We start from the raw sequence: 20,527 nt of genomic DNA, 5'->3' as shown, positions 1-20,527 counted from the left end.
CCCCAGCTTTAGAGAAAGCCAGCTAGCCAGCAGGGGGCAGGTTTATGGGAAATGGGGCTGGGGGCAGGGGAGGCAGCTGGGGGCTGCAATTACCCCTATTGCAGATCTGTAGACGGGACTGCAAGAGTGGCCTCCTCACCACAGCCTGCTGCTTCTGCCTGTGCCTTGGTGGAAAGGCAGTAGCTAGACTGTGGTCACAGGTTCAGACCCCAGAATTGCTCTGGGCCCTTGCTGGCTAGGGCAGAAGAATCAACATGAAGATGGAGCAGGGGCTTGGCCACACCCCAGAGGCCAGCAGAGAGGAGGTGGCAAGAGCAGGGAGAATGGGATGTTTGAGGAAGTGTTGGGTGGAGGCTGCGAGGGGTGGCTGACGGGAAACTGCAAGGACCTGGTGGGGCTATGATTCCCCACCTGATACTTGTCACTCATATCTGTGAGCAACCTCAATTGTCATTTGTCCCCCAGTAAGTACAGATATGTGGAGGCCCTTCCACCCTCAGAAGCCTTCACTGGACACAAAGGCTGTGATGTGGGTGGAGAATATAAGGTCGAGTGGGGGATGGTCATTTGGTGACAAAAGCAGAGCACTTGGAGGCAGTGGTAGGGAGATGGGGCAGCAATGGCCTGGACAGTGCTCTGGGTAGTGGACAGTGTCCCCCTTCACTGGGGGACTGGGTTCCATTGCTTGCCCTCCTTGGCCTCCACCTTCATCTTAAAATACAGAGGCTGGATTGGGAGAGTTCTAATGAATTTTTAGCTTTGCCATTTTAGCAATGTGAGGTTGAAACAGGCCTCCATGAAGATGAAGAAGTGTTCTATATGAGAACAGTGGGGGTCATGTAGGCATTCAAGGCTGGAAGTCAACCTAGCAACTTTTCATGGAACGTAGTCATGATTTAAGGACCAATTAGCTATGATGATTGGCCATGTCTGGAAAGACATAGGAATTTGTCTATGGGTTTTAGGGTGTCATAGGCTGTGTGTGAGAACTAGGTTCCCTGGGTATGGGAACTCAGATGGAACTTCCCAAGACTGGGGGCAGAGCCAGTCAGGCTGGACAGGAGATGCTGGGCCTGGGGTGGCAGAGCTAGATCCATGTTGGCTTCAAGGCTGGATGATTCTAAATGCAAGGAAAGTTTCCTTCTGAGCCTACAGGTGTTCAGATGAAAACCTCATCAATGCACCTAGTTGCTGAAGAGGAGGCTTATTTAATCAGATTCAACAAATATTAACTCAGCATCTGTAGTAGGCAAATACTGTGTTAGGTTCTATGGGCAATGCAGCAGCATGGGGGAGGGAGGCAAGGGTTTCCTTCCAGCATCTCACAGCCTAGAGGGAAGGAGGAACTTTACACAGGTGTCTGTGAGGCTCCCACAACATCACTCAGGGTGATGTGTGATGAGTTCTAATGTTGCAGAGTGTGTGTGTGTGTGTGTGTGTGTGTGTGTGTGTGATGGAGACTAGTCACAAACAAACTCAGAAACCATCCAAGACTGACATCATTTGTCAGTTGGTCAAAGGAATCCATTAAAGTGAAGAGTCCTTCAAAATGCACACATAGAATACACATTTCAACTTAAGCAACTTTTAAATAGCTAAGAGCTCAATAAATGATGTTTTCCCATTACTACACAATAACGTGGTCATTTTTCACAAACCCAAACCACCCAGCACTGGGTAGCTTGCAGCACTTTTGCTTTTTTGACACAGGGCCGAGGCTCTTTCTTGGGCCAAGGGACAGTTGAGGTGAGTCCCATGTTGCCTTTCTGACGTCATCTACACCATAGTGCCCTGCCTGTGACCTCCAGTGTGGGTTTCTTTGAAGTAGTCTGAGACCTGAAGGACACTTGGTGAACAATTCAAGTGCAGTATGCTTTAAAGTTTTTATGACTTTTCCAACCAATCCTCACCTAATTTTGAGAAATTTTCCCTAGATGCATCTTATGGAGTCCTTTGAGAGCATTCAACTTAAGTTTTCATAGAAACAGCATATTTATTTCTTTCCAGTTCATGTTTCATGGTTTGTATAATATCCCACGATGGTGACAGCAAGCATGCCCATTGTAAACTGTTCGGGAACTATGGACTCTCAGCAAGTATGCAGCTTGGCTAGTATAAGCACAGGGAGGGGGGACACCAGAGGGGAGGTCCAGCATTATGCTTGCACACGCATCTGTTAGTGTGCTTTACAAATGGAATGGAGAGCATCAGTAGTATGCTAAGCCAATTGAGGAAAGTCTTGGTTAGGAGAGCTTCTGCTGTATGTGTGAAGCCATCCTCTGTCATCTGGAAGCCTGAGTCCCCCTGGGGCTGACGAGACAGATGCTGAAGCCTCCCCATGCAGAAGCATAACCAGCTCCACTGGTTGGGGGCCCAGAAGAAGGTTGGGGTAGTCAGAGGGGGATGGGGAAGCTAGGATGGCTAGGGAAGGCACCAGACCTTTGAGCATGGGAGCAGGGATGTGGTAATAGGAGGCAGAAAGTGGGGAAGTTTTAAAAGAAGATAGTGGGAAGGATGCTGGTCAAGGCTCCAGCTTTACCCTCTAGCCCCAGACAGTGCCTCTCTCAGAGGGGCAGAGACTTTGTCCCAAAGACCTGCAAGAGCCCCTAATGGGATCAAGGGATTAGTATTGATTCTGCTGCCGTTGCTCAGGAAAAGCCCAATGCCAGAGCTAATCATTGCCTGGGCCAGTCAATCCATACTTCATTAACCTGGCCTCAGTCTTCTGCCACCCCTGGCCACCCCCATGTTCCATCCCCAAACCTGGCCCTGGCTTCCAGCCACCAGCTCCTGCTGGGGAACAGGACACAGGCACTGGCCTCTCTCCACCCACCATCCCCCAGAACACTCATGGTGGAGGTATCCAAGTAGCGTCTTTGCCCAGGCCTCCTGATCCTTTTCCTCCTCCCTTTCCCCCATGACTTGGAGGGAGGGATGGGAGTTCCACCACTCATTCCACTCAGAAGAAGTGAAGGTACTGTGGGACACCTGGTTGGAACTGCAAGCCTTCCCAGTAACAGCCCTATGCTGGGCCAACAGGATTCATTTTCCTTTGATCTTCACAACAGCCCTATGAAGCAGGCAGGAAAACTCACTTTACATATGAGGAAACCAAGGCTGTGTGATTGGCCAAAGATCGCCACCAAAGTCAGTCTCTGGCAGAGTTCATGCTCAAGCCTTTGGACTCTCAATCAGTGTGCCCCACATGCCCATGCTGCCTCCCTTCCTGCAGGCCTGGTGCTGCCTCCTGGCTTACCCATCTGGCACTTCTGCCCCAGGGACAGAGCTTCCTGAGCTTGTGGGGGCCCAGTCCTGGCCTGCCCTCCTCGTGGTCAGGTTGAGTGTTCCAGGAAGGGGCACCCTTACCCTGCTTTCATGGTGTGGTGCTGAGGAGAGGAAGACCCAGGCTCTGGGGAGGTCTGTGTCCTGCCTCAGGGCCTGGCCACTGCTGGCTCTCACTCCTGGATACTTCCGATAGGAAGAGTGGCATAGATTCCAGATCTTGCACCATCTTGTTCCTTTCTAGCTGGGAAAACCAAGCCAAGGGCTTGGGCAGAGGAAGTATTAGTTCAGTTCAGGCTTGGCATAAAGCACACTTTTATGCTTTGGTTTTCTTCCAGCCCAACAGTGTCAGAAAATGCAACTCATGGTTTGTTTGTTTTAGGTAGCTCCTTTGTTTCTTTTTTTGTTTTTTCTGAAACAGCCTTTCAACTCAATTTGGATTATGAATCAGTAAGAAATGAAAATTGGGGTTTGGTTTTGTGTGGTATTCTGCAAGGTAAAGTCCATTCTGGTTCACTGCAGGAATTTAAACAGAACAAGAGATTGGCCCCAGCTGGTTTCATTGAAGTTCCCTGAATCATGTAGCTTGTGGGCTTCAGTCAGAGAGGCATCCACTCATCCCAGAGCCTCCAGGCAGGAGGCTCTTAGAGAAAAAAATCAAATGCTTCATTTTGTGGGGACATTAGTTGCTACTGTCAGTTGGTGCTGGCCTAGGCTGGGGCCCAAGCACACAGATGACCCCAGCTTGGTCCTTCAAGAGTGGGGACAGCAGGGAGGGCGCAGTGGCCAGGGAGACAGCTAGTTGGAGGACATATGCCTGACGGAGGGTTGTGGAGAGTTGGGTAGTGGCCGGCAAGGCCCATGGGCACCCCCCCGAAGAGCTAGCATGTGGCAAGTTGTGAGGGCTGACTGTAGGGGGCTGGTGGGCAAGGCATTCCGCAGGTGTGTGCTAATCACTGGCAGGACAATGGAGAGTACAAGTCAGGCAAACTGCTGCGCATGGCCACAGAGCCCTGCAGTAAGGGTCACACTTTGGAGTGTGGGACTTTGGGGAGCAGTCCAAAGAGCCCTGAGGCCCAGCTTCCAGCATAGCATTCTGCATTTGGCTGGGGCCTTGGGGCCCAGGGAGGGCTCTGGGCCTGCAAAGTGCCACCACTCTCACCTCCTTTACCTTCCCTTCCATGTCATCTTTCCATCCTCGCCCCAGGCCTGTTCTGGCAGCCATGCCAGCATTTTGAAGGGAAGGTCAACTGCTGCCTAGCAAGTCTTCATATACTTAGCTGCTTAAAATGACACACATCTACTCTCTTCAGTTTCTGTGGCTCAGGAGTGCAGACATGGCTCAGGGGCTCACAAGGTTGCAGTGTACTGTCTGGGCTGCACTCTCCTTGGGGGGCTCACTGGGGAGGAACCTGCTTCTAGGCTCAAGCTATTGGCAGAGTCCTCTGCCTTTCGGGCATAGGACTCAGGGCCACTCTCCCTGCTGGCTGTTGTCTGGGACTGCCCTCAATGCCTAGAGGCTGCCCGAAGTTCCTTGCCATGTAGGTTTCTCCAATATAAATACTTACTCCATCAGGCCAGCAAGGAGGGGGGTGGGATCTAGAGCAAGTCTGCCAATGGGACAGAGTCCTACATAACAAAATATGGGAGTGACATCCCATCACTTCTGCTACATCCTACTGTTTAGAGGGTGGTCACAGGTGCCATCCACACCAAAGGGGAAGAAGTTACACAAAGGACAAACAGCAGCAGTCAGGAGATGTGGTGGAGGGAGGACACCTTAGAGTCTGTCCACCAAAACAAAGAGGCCTGGTCTCCACTCTGGACCCTCAGCTCCTGTTTGGCCCCTGTAGCTCCTGAGGGTAACAGCAGGTTCTAACCATAGTCACAGCCTTCTGTTGCCTCCCTCCCATCTTTCTTTGCTCTTTTCTGCCCAGAAGAGTGGCACACAATTGGACAAATAGTGAAGAGCCTGTGCCCTGGAGCCAACAGCCCTGGGCACAATACTAGAGGCTTTCATCCTCTGCTGTGTGACTTGGGCAAGGTAATCTCTCTGGGCCTTGGTTTTCCATCTGTAAAATGGGAATAAAAATAGTGCATCCCTCACTAGGGTTGTTAGGGTAATTAGGCAAAATAAGTTTAAACTATCTGACCCATGATTGGTGCCAATAAAAGCAGCTATTTGCAACTGCCAAACTTACTTACAGCCCAGAAGGGGGCATGAGATGGATCTGCTTGGCCTTGCTTCTCTCCAACTCCCTCCAGCTGAACTGGCTGCTGGAAGGCAGGGTGGGAGCCACAGATCCTGAAAGCCCCATATCACCCCCGAAGGAGGAGGCAGTGAGGAAGGGTGGCTGGGATAGTCAGAACGGACACCTCCCTTCCTCAAGTGCTAACATTGGCCTTACACAGTGTGAGGACATTGATAACTACCTATGATTTCTCTTAGCCTCAGTTTCCCCATCTCCAGTGTGGAGTTGTTATGCCTCTTTTATTGTCTGGCATATTCCACTGTGACCTTAAATACAACATGACTAAGATTCAAGTATCATCTTTCTTCCTAGAGCAGCTCCCCATCCCTTCCTTCTTTCTGTCATCCATCTTCTGCCAATATAAAAATCCCAGAAATGCCCTGGATCCCTCCCCCTCTTCATGTAAGGTGGGCCTCAGCTCCTTTGGCCTGGCCTGCCCCTAGGCCTTGAGCTGCATCCCTCCAATACAGGTCTGGGTCATATCTTTGCTCTCACAGCCACCCATTGTTATCTTTCTTCAGATTCCAGACCACTGCCTGACCCTCACCCCCATACTGACTTGCTCACACTCAAAACCTTTTGCATCTCCTGCTGACTGTAACTTACTTAGCTTGGCATTCAAGGCTCTTTGCCATGTGGCCCAGTCCACTGCTCTAGCTGCACCCTCTTCTATTTCCTATCCACTTTCTGTCCACAGCAGTCTCTGGCCTCTACCATCCAGAGCCTTCTCCTCTCCCTGCACTACTTGGGGAAGTTCTGGTAGCTAGAAGACCTACTTGGTTCATTCAGATGGTAATTGCCCATTCCCATCTAGGGCCAGTGTCTGAGCCAGCCCCAAGAGAAGAGGTCTCAATTTAGAGTCAAGATGCCCAAAGAGCAAGCAAGGCCTGGCTCTCACAAGCTAGCATCTCCCTTATTTCCTTCCACCTGCAACCTTGCTTCTTCACCTTGGCCTCTGACCCCTGCTGTCCCTCTTTGCCAGACCTCTGCCATCATCCAGCATGGTACGTGTGTACCTGACCCTGCTGGCTGTCACAGCTCCTTATCCTGTGATAGTCTGAGTATCAATTTGGTGTTTGTGGCCTCTCACCTCTTACCACCCTCTGTAAACTGACTGGGGAAGATGTCAGCCTGGTAAAGGTGACTGAGATACCCCGCTCCCCATCCTCCTGAATTTGTAATTTCACTCAGGAGAATGGCCGGACTGAGTCTTCCATTCTGACAAGTCATCAAGGCTGTCAGCTAACTACACAGCACCCCTTCAGAGTGATTTAACAGGGCAGCAAGTTATTTCACACACACACCTGAATGCAGAACTGTGCTCATGGCCAGCACACCATCTGAATGAATGCACATGTGTTCATGGGCACATGTACACACACGCTTGGCTGGGTTTGGTTATTGCTTCTGAGTCCTTCTGGAGAATCCCATGATTGGGTCTCTGTTCAAAGGAAGGATTACCTTGTGTGCCCTTGGCATCCAATGGCCCCAGATCCTAGAACATAGAGGTGGACAGGCCAATTTACCTTCTCTGTGGTGCTGTGGGTAGGGGGCAGCCTCCCCTAAAAACTACTGATAAAATGACTCATCCCGATAGGGACCTGTAACTTCCCAAATGATTTCATACTGGTGGTCTCATTTAATCAATAAATCCTTGTAATTCCAAAGTTTTATTTATGTTTTACAGATGAAGAAAACTGAGGCACAGGGCATTGAGTGTCCAGGCATCCTGGGTCCAGTGAGACAGCGGCTCAGCCTCATGTCTGTCTGAGACCTGCTCCCTAGGTGGAAGTGACCCTCACAGGGGCCAGGCAGCGCAGCTGTGACACCTCTCCTGGTCCAAGCTCACTGCTGGCTGCCTTCCAGGGACATGCTCCCACCTCTTCACTGGGCTCAGTGGAAACTAGGGCTCCTCCTCCTGGCCTGCATGCCTATACTGGGCATCTGTGCTTAAGTCACCTCCCTTGACCCTGTCCATCAGAGTGGGTGTGACCATGTATTTTATTACCAAAAACAGGGCCCTCCAGACCATGCTGAAGTGATAAAACAACAAGAGTCAATGCATCAGGAATAGACATGCTCAGGGACTGTTCTGGGCACAGTGGGCAGTGGTCCCCTTAACTGGAGCCTGCTAACACTCAGTATGTGGTGCCCAGCTATGCGTATGAGTGCCAAGTTTGGACCCAGTGCTTCTCCTGATTCTGCCAACTCCCAGAATTGGATCTTTGCTCCTGCATGAAGCACAAATCAACATACTTGGTTTGTTCTGTGAGCAAATCCAGAACAGCTCCTCTGTCCTCTGCATCATGAGCTGTGGGAGCACTGGAGTTCTCACTCACAGTTGCTAGGACACCTCCCCATATCCTCTGCCTGCCCTGGCCTCACCTCACCCTCTTGGAGACAGGGGTGCAGAACTGGCAATGCATATCACCCTGGCACAGGTCGAGGTTGCACCAGGATACTGTCCGGCCTTGGATTCCATGTATGGTTACAGAAAAATGCTTGTGAGCCTTTCCTGCCCAGCTTGCCCAATACTTAGTGAGCTCTGTGAGAGGTGCAGAGAAGCTCAGGACATGTGGTGGGGCCTTGCCTCCAAGTGGCACACACTCATGGGGTCACGCCACCACAGGTACCTGCTTGAGTGGGGATGAGGGCAATAGGAGTGGAGGGCTCAGCAGATTCCAATACAAGATGAACAGTAGGGGCTAGTGGGACAAGACAAGCAAATCATCAGTTGCTAGTGGAACAGCGGTCAAGAACCACACAGGTATGACCCTCCTTTTCTGCCAGCCTAGCAGCAGCAGTGGGGATGGTCTGCTCCCTGCTGAGGCTGAGGTTAGAGAACAGTCTGGAACCCAGAAAGACCATGGTACCTTAGCATCCTGGGCTTTGGGAGCTGGGAGGGCACAGCTCTCATCTCATTGGCCCTCAATTACAGAGGTGGCCCAGGGAGTATGAAACAAGCCCAGTGCTGGCCTCAGTGGATGCGAAGCACTTGTTGCAATGAGGGTCCACATTATGGAGCCTGGCACAGGACATGGTGACTGACTTGGCGTCCATTAGATCCCTGCAGACCAGCAGGCAGGGCATGTGACCAGGGCCTAGGGACTGGAACCAAGCAGGCCAGGTAACCTGAGGGTCGATGGTGAGGGTGGACTGGGATAGCCATGCAGAGCCTCTCAGACTGTGGGTGATGCTGGCATTCAGACACCTTCCAGGGAGGGTGTAAGCAGCCAATGCTAGTCTGTCCCCATAGCACCATCTTTCCCACCCTCATGTCGTTCAGGCTGCTGTCTGTCTCAGTTTCTCTTGGAGCTGATGTCTACATAGTTCTGGGTGAGGGTGCTGACTAGGTGAGACCATCCTGAGCTCTATGCCCTCAGGCTGCCCTTCCTTCTTTGAAGCCTTCCCCAGCCATGCTCTTCTCCAGGCCTGAGCACTCAGTGTCCATGCAGTGAAGGTTCAGCCCTGTAACCTTCTGTGCACTTGTTGTTTTTCATGTTTGTCTCCAGCTTCTAGGCCATGGGTTCTCCTGGGGGCACCAGGTCTTACTTAAGTACCTCTGGATCCCACCACAGAATCCAGGCCCTGACACAAAGCAGAAGCTGCACCAATACCCCTGTGACTCAGTTTTCTTATCTGTAACTCTTACTGGGCTATTTTTGGGATCAGATGAAGGAATCCATGGAAAATTCTAGCATGGGGCCTGCATACAATTAACACTAAAAATGTCAGATAATGTAAAGTAAAAGAGTAATTATAACCACCACCACCACCTTGTTTTAAGATTCAGCTGAATTCAAGAGCCTGAAAAAGAAGGGGAAGAGAGAGGTGAGCACTGACCAGCCTCTGGGGCAGCTTTTCTAGCAGATTCCTCCCTCCATGGACAAGGCTGTGCTGAGACTGGACTCCACAATAAGCAGGCACATTGGCATGCAGCAGTGTGATAAACAAAGGTGCAAGTGTGCAGTGGCCTGGAGAAGGCAGACTTGCCACACACACAGGGAAGCCATGTCCTGGAAACCTGGCGCCCTGGCCCTGGCCCCTCTAGCCCCGTGCTGACCTCCAGGTCACCTCCAGCCCACTACAGAGTTTATAAGCTCTTTCACATACAGTTGCCCATGGCTGCCTTTCTGCACAGCTCCCTTGGGAAGGCACTTCTTTCCTTGCTCCTCTTTCACAGATTTGGAAGCTAAGCTCAGAACTGAGACGCTGTGCTATGGGTAGATGGCCAGGGCCTGTCCTGGTGTTGGGACACCTCCTGGTGCTGCCTCCCAACATCAGTTCCATGTTTCTGCCCAATCCCCTGAGACACACACTTAGGCAAGGACTGGGGATGTTGGAAGGTCAGGTGCCCCCTCTTCTCTTTTCCTGCTTCCAGAGCTCTCAGAGAATGGAGACTCTCACAGCATTGGGGCTGACAGTTGGCCATCAGCAGGGGTCTAGGGCCATGCACCTATGGGCCCCCTCATTCCCTGGCTTTTCTCCCCTGGAAGCAGGCCGGGTGCCTGGAAAGCTTCATCTTCCACCTCGGAGGCTGCCCAACTTTCTCTCTTACTTGTACCTTATCCTTTAGATCCCTCCTGGTATCAGCTAACCCTGTTGACTGGATGAGGAATAGTTAAGGAAAGGTGTTGAAGGTGGTTGGGTACGGGGAGCCCAGCCTCAGAAGGCCTGGGAGTCCAGAGTGGACAGTGTGTGTTCCCCCCGTGAGCAGGCAGGCGTGAATGTGATGAATGGAGGATCCCTAAATCTCAGTCCCCCAGATGGTAGATTATGCTGACATTATCTATATGTTTTACCGACTGTGTATTATATAGCTAGCAGCAGGGTGGCTATGGATCATAAAGATGGAGCCTTAACAGCTCAAAGCCATGTGCTAAGGTAGGCCTGCCACATACACAGGAGCTCTCTGAGGTCACCAAGGGCTCCTGCCCCCAGGGAAGAGCTCTGGGAGTACAGGGAAGATTTCTCTCTCAGGATCCTGAGAAGGTGGCATGTGGGGAGGGGTTTGGGACAGGATTTTGGCATCCCTTCACTGGCAGGTACCTCTGCCTAGAATGTTTTTCTCCTCATTATTCCTCAGTGCACTGAGCTCCTATTTAACCTTCAAGGACTGGGCCAGGTGCACTTCTGGGGAATGCCACACAGGGGTAGGCATCAAGGATGCTCAGTTGTCACTGGGCAGTGAAGGGAGCAACCAGAGATCCCAAAAAGATACCATTCTCTTCAAATAAAATGGGGCTTCTTTTCTGTGCTCCTATGCTACCTGGCATGTAGGTTAACTCAGAGCATAGAGGTCTCTGCTGGACCCTTATACTGAGACACCCCCTAAATGAGAAGGTCAAGTGGGGAGAACCACCATTACCGAGAACTTTTTGCTCCATGGCCTGGCATCAAAGAACCTGTCAACTGGATGACTGAATAAAATGCAGTTGACATATACAATGGAATATTATTCAGCCTAAGAAAGGAAGGAAATCCTGACCCATGCTGCAATATGGATGAACCTTGAGGACATTATGCTAAGTGAAAGATGCCAGGCACAGAAGGACAAATACTGGATGACACCACTTACATTAGGTATCTAGAGTAGTCGGACTCAGAAACAGAAGGCAGAACAGTGGTTACCTGGGCCAAGGGAAGGAGAAGTGGAAAGATGTTGTTTAATGAGTATAGTTTCCAATTTTCAAGATGAAAAGTTCTGGAGATAGATGGTTGCATGACAATGTGAATGTACTTAATACCACTGAACTCTGAGAAATGGTTAAGATGGTAGATGGTGTGTGTGTGTGTGTGTGTGTGTGTGTGTGTGTAGTACACACACAAAAAAGAACTGGTTATCCAGAGGTCTGGTTAGATCTGTCAACAATGACACGTCCCTTAGGGCCTGCACACTAGGCAGGGTGAGGGGATGGCGGGGCTGGGGGCTTTCATGGCATCAGGGCTGGAGTGGGCACCTGTGTGTAGTACCAAGTGGGGCTGCTGGGTACACCTTCCTGCTGGCTGTCACTGGGGAGCACTGCTGTGTGTACACATACACAGGGCACCCCCCAGAGGTTCCAGATGTGCTGCTAGGAGTGAGCAAGATGTAGTGGAAGAGTGTGTGCACATATACACGGACACACATGAATGCACACACATGCTCACACATGCATGCACACACACACACATCCTCATACACTCATGGCAGCTTGCTGTGTCACCCAGTCATGGGGCTTGGGAAGGGACAGAGATGGAGCAGTTGGGGCATTTGTTTCCAGAGAGAGATTTATGAGTGGGAGAAGAAGTTAGTATCAACAAGTGATGAGTTAGGCTAGTAATACTTCAGCTTAAGTTCAGAAACGCTGGCAGAAAAAGAAAATAACATGTCCAGAGGCTGTACGTCAACCTAAACAGGCTGGTGGCATGGACAACCTGCTGCCCAGAAATGAGGCTCCTGGATCCTGGTGTGAGTTCTGGCCAGTCACTCTTTTGGAACAAGGGGTTGTCCTTGGTCTGTGCTCCATGCACTAAGAGGGTAGAGAAGAGAGCACAGGGTACTGAGTGGGGGAGACAAATATATGCCCAGGATGGCCAAAGGGAAGAGGCACCTCCTTGAAGTCCATCATGCGGCCTATTTGGCCTGGATGCATTATCCCATTAACTTTGCCTCCCAGGGGACAGGTCACTAACATCTCTGGGAGTCTGCACGTACCTATTTCCAAGGGCATCAGGATGCTGGTGATGGGGGAGGTGGGCTGAGGAGCATGCCCAGATCTCCTCAGGCTTCAGAAGACATCCCTGAGGAAACCCTCAATCAACCACTGGGAACCCTGAGTGCTTTAGGTCTGGGCTGAGACAACCTCAGTCTCAAGATATCAAGGGCCCCTGGTGGCTCACTCAGCCTGATGATTTCCAGGCTGACCTTATTCCTTTGGTTAGAGTGTGCATGGACACAATACCGGGATAATGGTTCAGTGATTTAATTAAAGTTTTGTATGTATTTTTAATGTGTTGCCTGTGGTCTGAAAGATCTGACCTTCCCTGGGGTCTGTCAGAGATAGCTTGGTTAGTCTTCCTGGGCCATGTGTCAGAGGAGGAGAGAGAAGACTCATCCCAGCCTGTGTGAAAGGGGCCTTGGTGTCTCAAGTGCTGGCCTCTTAGCCCCAGCCTGAGTGAGGCTGTTCCTGCTGCCCTGATGTGCATCTCTGTCTTGATAAGAGGGCAGGCGGCTGACAGAGAGGGAGAAGCAGGGAGCTGGGAGACTTAGGTCATGGTCTAGGATAAGGCACTACCATGCTGTGTGACCTGAGATAAGCCAGGAACCTCTCTGGGCATTAGTTTCCTTATCTATAAAAAGAAGGAAGCAACCAAGAATCACAGAATCCAAATTCTGGGCAAAGCCCTGCAGGCTAGATAGTTTTCAGTGTTTATCTGATACTTTGTGGCTATGGATGGCAAATTCTTGATTCTCAGACCCATTTCCTCTACCAAGGTAAATGGTATAATTCAGGTAGGGCAACGTTCATATGGCTCCCACTCCTCATATTTTAGATGAGGAAGATGAGGTTCCAAGAGATTCTATTACATAGTTAGCTGCTGACATAGCTGTGTCCCTGGGTTAGCCAGCTGATCACCTCATCCTGTCAGGCCAAGGGCCCTTCTCCCTCCTTGCTGCTTCCCTCTGTTGAGCTCAGGACAGTGGCCTCCTAGCTTTCTTTCCCTCAGGACGAGGGTGGGGTTGAGCCCAGGCAAGAGCCCCTTAAGTCTCCTGCTCCATCCTCACTCAGCATGATGCTGGAGGCAGCTGGGGCCTCATTTGCTCATTTTGAACCTCTGGGGGCTTAGGAAATGCTTTTTGGTGAGAGTGGTTCCAATAAAAAGAGAATTTCAGGTGCATCCACTTCCAAAAATGTTAGCTCCTGTTTATCTGGAAGTGTCACGGACAAAGGAAGACATATTCCTCATCTCATTGTATCTCATCAGGGGTGTGGTGCAGGGGCTATTATTGGGCTACATTCCCATCACAGGTGAGGAGCCTGAGGCTTAGGAAGCAAGGTCACATGCTGACGACTGACAGACCCAGCACCTGGCATCATGCCAGGCATAAAGTAAGCTGTTCAGTGTTTATTAAGTGAATTGTTAAATAAATGAATAGAAATTGCTAGGCAAAGCACTTACTATTGCATGTTCTGGGTGATCACCATGATTAACTGTAATGACTTGCTCTGTCCTCAAAAATCTCCTAGTATTATTCCCATTTTTGAGATGATAAATCTGAGGCACAGAGAGGTTAAGTAACATCCCAAGGAAACACAGTTATTAAGTAGCAGAGCCAATATTTGAATTTAGCCAGTCAGACTCCAGAGTCCATGCTCTTAGCCATCTCACTAAACCATCTATGTCAAGTCTAGAATGGCACTTTCAGTAGAACTTTCTGTGATGCTGGGAATGTTCTGTATCTGTGCTGTCCAGTATGGTAGCCACTAGCCACATGTGGCTACTGAACTCTTGAAATGTGGCTGCTATGAATGAGGAATTGCCCACTATGGGAGGGAAAGCAGCCCATCCTACATCTAGTGTTGGGCTATGCAGGTTTCTGAATAACGGTCAAATGAATAGTACAGAGTCTTGAGCCTAAAGAGACGTGTGGCCTCAGAGGCCAGATTGCTCACCTGCCTCATAAGGAAGGAAGCAAGACAGAAGTGAAGGAGAGAGGAGAAGGCATGAGCCCAGCCAGAGAGGACTGGCAGAACCAGGTACCCAATCTCAGGTCTGGTACTATAGTTCCACTCCTAATACCCAATATTGCTTTCTTGTCTCTGCTCCCTCCATGCTTCTTCCCTTCATAAAGAGATAATAAGAGCTCACATTTCCCACATACAAGAAGAAAGAAGCCCTGCCCATGGCTCTAATACTTAGCTGTGAGACCCGCAGCCCTGTGGGCAAGGCTTATCCCTAAATCCAGTCAAGTCTTGGTGATCCAGACTGAGACTCTCCACTTTTGGGCTTATCGGTGGCAAAGCCCTAATCCCTGCCAGGCACTTTGCTGGGAGGCTGCCTGCCCTGCTGTCAGCTGGTACGCACAGGGAGCACAGACTCATTTTAATATTGGCTAGGGCTGAACCTCATTAGAAAAGTAAATTTGCTGTAGCTGCAAAAAAAAAAAAAAAAAAAAAAAAAAAAAAAAGCAACCCACATAACCCTTCCAAAAGCTAAATAAAAACCCCTGATTTTGGATTATTTGATGCCTTATGTTCTCAGCACTGGCCCAGAGCCTGGAACACAGTAGGTGCTCAGTCAATGTGTGTGGAAGTGAACAGAATTTTGAGTGATCTCTGTCTACCTTGTCATCTTTCATCATGGATAATAGAAGGTCACAGAGCCAGAGTTCTTCTAAGTTACACAAATTGTTTTAGGGGAGCATTGGCTGATAAATTGGAACAATTACACTGACTACTAATGAGACATCGAAACATTGTTGATGCTGTTTCAAGGAGACACCTAGAATGTCCTTGCAACACAGGCATGCCCCAGGTGGGCCAGGGGAAGGCCCAGAGTCTGGAGGTGTGGCAAAGCAGATGGGGTGGAACAGCATGGGGGGTGGAGAGACTACAACCATCCCAATGTGACTGGTTTCAGAACTGGCCAGAGAATTGCTACTCCAAATCCTAGAGCCATCCAGATCCTGGAAGAATAGGGGAGGAGGTTATATAAAATAAGTACATAAATTAATATCCATCTAGCACTTCACTTAAAGACAGCCTGGTGAGATGAGGCTTCCTCAATTTACAGGTTTTTAGGAAACCAGGGCTTAGAGGGCTCAGTTTTTCCCAAAGTCCACTCAACTAGTCATAGAGGGAACAGAGCTGGGCCCCCCAGGCCTGGCTGAGAGCCTGTGCTCTGCATTGTACTAATTCCTTTCCCCATAATGCTCTTCAGCAGGGTCTCCAAAGTTCTTGTCTGGCAGCCTGGGGGGTCATGAAAGAGGTTTTACTTTTTCCTTCTCCCCAGAGCCAGTCTCCCCAGAGTCGACACCCTTCCCTACCCTACTTCATCCCAGGACCAGGAGGGGCGGAGGGGCAGGGTCCAGAAGATGGGAGAAACCCTCAGCACTGGGGGATGGGCCTGAGCAAGAAGGTCTTCCAGAAGACTCTTGATCCAATAGCCAGTCCCCTTTCTGCCTTTTGGGCCTCCCTCTGAACCACCCCTGCATTCATCAGAGCCATGGAAAGAGCATTCCTCAGGAGACTGTCCTCCTGATTCCCTGAGGAGTCCCCTGCCCAGGCAAATGAGTGCTGATACCTTGGAGCTTGGGAGAGCACTGGACAAACCCCAACTGCACTGCCAGGCAAGCCAGACCTCTGCCTCTGGGCCCCCTGCCCTGTTGTTCTGTGAGCGTGCTTCTGTGTCTTTGTCTGTTGTCTCAGACTAACTCCTCTGCCTGCCTCAGACTCTCAGATTCCTTCTCTTCCTGAGCCCTGCCTTTGCTTCTCCTTCAGTGTCAGCAGATGGGAGCTCTCAGGCATTTCTATTCCTCTTTTCTAGCCAGACTTAACCAGCATGTTCCCCTACCTTTAAGCCTGACTGCCAGGCAGCTCACCCTACTGCATTTCTCACACTTGCAAAGCTCCTGCCTTGTCTCCTCACCCTATGCTTCACAACAAGAAGTAAAGCCGACTTGTTTCCCTCACCGCTCAAAAACTACTATGGGAAAATCCAGGTCTATCCAGAGGCCTGAGGCAGGGGACTGGGCTAGCCCCACTGGCATCTTCCTCTACAACCCCTGGTCTCTACTGCAGGCTCCAATCCTGTCACTGGAGCTGTCCCACCTCAGTGATTTACCTGCCCCATCCTTCAGGTGGACCAGTTAGTGCCTGCTCATCCAGAAACCTATATGCACATATTCAATCCAGCACATGTAAGCTTCCAACATGCCTAAAAATAGAGTAATTTCCAAGTATGTAGGAACAGGTAGAGAAATGAGCACAGCAAGCCACTTGGCTCCTGTGCTGAATGGGCACACATTCATTAACCTCCTTCTTCCATTAATGCTGGTGAGCCATCTTGCTCGCACCAAAAGGGGAAGCGGTAAATGGCGTGCAACTCTAGAACCTTTGGGGTGCTGGGGATGGACTTGGCAGAGTAGACAGTGTCCTTGAGGGTCTCATGGGAAGGGTCTTCATTCCATATGAAGGAAGGGGGGTCTTGTCATTTGGTCCAGTAAGGGCAATAATGGTCACCAGTTAAGCAGGTTCTGGGAGCAAATGTCTCAATCTCTGTGGTGGCTATTGGCAGAGGTAGGGAGACATGAGGCACAGAAAGACAAATCTTAGAAAACCCTACAGCATCAGTCTCGTGAAGCCACTTGCCCCCATAACCCCAGTAACTTAAGAAGCTATGTGCCCCCTGTTTCCACACAAACACATAATAACTTCACAGTGCTATGCACAGGACACTCACACCTGATCCTTTTACAGAGCATGCCACAGAACCCAACCAGGTCCCAACGGGTCCTCCATCCAGACTGGTAACCATGCAGGCAGAGCTGCCCCACCAGCATAGCGCTAGCAACTGTCAGCAGAGGTCCCCTTTGGAGTCCTGTGAATTGGAAATCCCTGGAATCCCTTAGCTCCAGCTTCTACTAGAATTCATCTAAATAGTACATGGCTGGGGAGTCTGGGTGGCTCAGCTGGTTGAGCTTCCGACTTCGACTCAGATCATGATCTTGAGGTTGATGAGTTAGATCCCAGCATCAGGCTCTGTGCTGACAGCTCAGAACCTGGAGCCTGCTTGGGATTCTGTGTTTCCCTCTCTCTCTGCCCCTCCCCGACTGATGCTCTGTCTCTCTGTTTCAAAAATAAATATAAACATTAAAAAAATTTTTAAAAAATAGTGCATGGGTGACACTAGGCCTGGCTGGGTGGAGGCAGGGGAAGGGGAGGTAGTCAGGACTGTTTGTTGATTGATGTATTATATGTGTGTGGGGGGGAGGGGGTGTCTCCCTTGACCTTAGTTGCTTGGTACCAGGCTGTCACCTCCTTTCCCTGGCACTGTTAGATCCTGTGGCTTCCTCTATTCTTTCCTGCCTCACCTCTCAGCCTCCTTTTCAGAAGTTGTATCCCTCCCTTTGGAGGGATCAGGACCTCAGGCCTAAGCCCAGATGCAGGAGGCTGGGTGGTGAAGCTGGTCATGCCTCCTTCCTCCTGGCTACGATGAGGGTCCCAAGGACCCTTTGTCATCCTTGCCACCTTACAACCTTTCAGTCTCCCCAGCAGAGTTGCAGAGCCTGGGTCCCCTGAAGAGAGTTAACTTGCCAGCGCCTGCAGCGACTGGGGATGGCTTTGGGGAGCAGGGGTGCGGCAGGTGTCGGGCCCCTGACTCCTCCGGGCCACCAGGAACCACCTGCTGAGGTGGAAAGGGACCCAAGAGCTAGAAGCCTGCGCCAGTTGTGAGAAGCTGCCGAGAACCAACTCTCCCCTTAAGGCCGACCGGAGGAGGGCAGGCATCGCCCGGGTTTTGTTTCGCAGCCCCCTCGGTAGCAGTGCTTACCAGCCCCGGCCCGTTCCCGGCCGCTTTCCAGCTGCCCCCGCTGCGCGCGCTCGCGCGCGCGCGCACACACACACACACACACACACACACTCGCACCCAAGGAGGACATGGCATGGATACTGATGGGGACGCATAAAGGGGCTCTGTGCGCGGCGGTGGCTTTCGCGGGCGCGGGGGCACTGACCTGCGGCGGCGAGTCCGGATCGTCCCCGGCGCGGTCCATGGCGGGCGGCGGCCCCTACGCGCCGACTCCGGCGCCCCTTGGCTGCTGCCCTGGGCCGCGCGCACCTCCCTCCCCGGGGGCTCTCGGGCTCCGGGCCCCCGGGGGCCACTTCATAGCCGCGGGGTCCGCGCACCCACCCGCCGCCCGGGCCCGGCTCCTTCTGGGCTCAACGAGGCGGCGGCCGGAGCCTGGGAGCGCGCGGGAGGGCGCAGGCAGGGAGACAGGGGCGGGGGAGCCGGGGAGGGGGAGGCACGGGGTACCGGAGAGGGGGCGAGGCGAGGGAGCCAGGCCCTGGGGACAGCGAGGGGGAGGCGCGGAGCGGCCGGAGCCGAGCCGACAGGGCCAGCGCGGAGTCCCCTCGGCGGCAGCGGATGCGCCGGTGCAGCCGCGGCTCTGACAGCGCCTGCCGCCCCGCCCCCACCCCTTCGTTCCCCACCCCCACTCCCCCTGCCCCCGCCCCCGAGAGCGCGCAAGCTGCTGGCGGGACCCGCGCCGCTAATGGGCGGTACCAACCTCGCCAGCTGAGGCGGGGGGCGCGAGGAGGAGGAGGCGACCCCCCCTCCCGGGATTGGTATCACCCCTCGCCCCCCTACACACTCGCCCTTCCCAGCCCCAACAGCACCAGCTTGAGGAGCTGGAGCAGGGGCTGCGGGCGGGGGCCGAGACAAGCCCGACCTCGGCTCTCTAGAGTTAAAGCTCGCCAGACCCGCTGCCTGCACCCCCATCCCACCCCGCCTCCATCCTGGCTGTTCCTGGCGCCCAGCTTGGCAGCCTTTCTCAAAGGGTGATTGTTTCCGGGCTGGGCAGTTGGGGGGCGGTTCTCTGGGACTGGGAGGCAGAGCTGGGGAGCGGGGAGGGTGCGGCTCCCTCCTCGGTTTCAGGCACCCCGGAGTGGGAGATAGCTGGTGGGGGCAGGGGTACCTGCTGGGATACGGAGCTACCTATGTAGGGTGAAGACGGGGGTCCCTGGGCGCCGGCCAACAGAGCGGCCCCACCTGTGGGCACTGCTGCCTTGTCGAAGGGCATGTCCAGCTGCCGAGTGTCATCTTCAACTCCCTCTCCCACAGTGCCCTGGACATTCCAAAGAGAAAGCAGGGGGGCAATGCGTGGGGTAGAGATGGACTGGGAAGGAACAAGGAGGAGCAGAGATGGAGAGAAGGGGGCCAGCAGGCTATCTAGTAATTTCCCAGGGTTCCTTGGGCAAAGAAGCCCCAGTATATTTCCTGCCTGTGTGTGCCAGGAGGGCCAGGGGAGTGTATGACCAGGGAGTCCTTGTGTATGCATATGTGTGTACATATATATATGGGGTGTAGATACAGCCTTGGCATGTAGCTATCTATGGAGATACTTCCAAATGCTTTTGTGTCAGGTTGCCAGAGACTTAGAAGCTATCCTTATACCTGTTTTAAGGGTTTGTACCCACAGGCTGGTCTTCCTCCCGGACACCTGTAGTCAAGGCCACCCTGTATCCTCTTCACAGCCCCAGGAGAGGCCAGCTCCTATTGCTGGGGTTCTGGCCATAGCAGGGCCAGAGAATGTCAGTGTTTTTTAGAAGCTCAAATTCTTGCTCAAGGTCTGATGCCTTCTTACCTCCACCAACTCTAGACCCACTGTCAGGCATTGCTGAATTAAAGTTGTACCACCAGTCAATGTGTTTCTATGTACCATGGACTGATGGTGAGAAGCAGGGGACCTCTTTCCCCACCACCTTCCCTCTCCTGGTCAGTACCCAGCCAGGCTCTGCCCTGCTCCTTCCCTGAATATGTGTGGTGGGTGGAGGATGGGGTAGGGGCAGGGGCAGGGGCTTCAGAGTCAGCTACTTTGATCAAGATCTTGAGATGTGGAAGGGGCCTCATCGTCCATACCATCTCACAGATATTTGAAAATATAATTAATTACTGCTTCTGGTGACAGCTGTCCCTCCCTCTCATTCCCTCTTCCTTTCCTGTATTTAACAGCCCTCTTCGCCAGCAAGGAAGTTCTTCCAAATCTAACCTGAGTACCTTCTGCTGCAGCACAGGATCATTTCCTCATTCTCTTAATGAAGCATGAATTACAGCAATCCCTATACTCTGCTTTTTCCTTCCCTATTGAATAACCCTTGTTCCTTTTACTCTGCTAAGAGAATCTTTCCGGAGACTATGTTTTCCTTGTCTCTACATTCTGCTCCCTGCTCCACACCAACTGGAGCAGGGGAAGGGCAGATGCTGGAACAAGAGAGGGCAGATCAGGAGAG

At 52.0% G+C, this 20,527-nt stretch overlaps 1 protein-coding gene across 2 annotated transcripts in view; it reads right to left on the bottom strand.

Annotated features, from left to right (window-relative positions):
- B3GAT1 (beta-1,3-glucuronyltransferase 1) overlaps positions 1-18,396 on the bottom strand; it is a 30,440-nt gene extending 12,044 nt beyond the window's left edge. The window contains exon 1 of one of the 2 annotated variants that reach the window (XM_086678630.1): positions 18,253-18,396. The gene's annotated coding sequence lies outside the window, so the exon portion shown is untranslated. The remainder of the gene's footprint in view (positions 1-18,252) is intronic. The other variant, XM_086678629.1, reaches the window with a different exon arrangement.
- Between the last annotated feature and the right edge of the window lie 2,131 nt (positions 18,397-20,527).

The sequence above is a fragment of the Puma concolor genome, chromosome D1 (genome assembly GCF_028749965.1).
Source record: "Puma concolor isolate L17-30 chromosome D1, mPumCon1.1.hap2, whole genome shotgun sequence".
Taxonomy (NCBI): Eukaryota; Metazoa; Chordata; class Mammalia; order Carnivora; family Felidae; genus Puma; species Puma concolor.
Note: the sequence above shows the minus strand (reverse complement) of the source record. Positions and strands in the feature narration are given on the sequence as shown.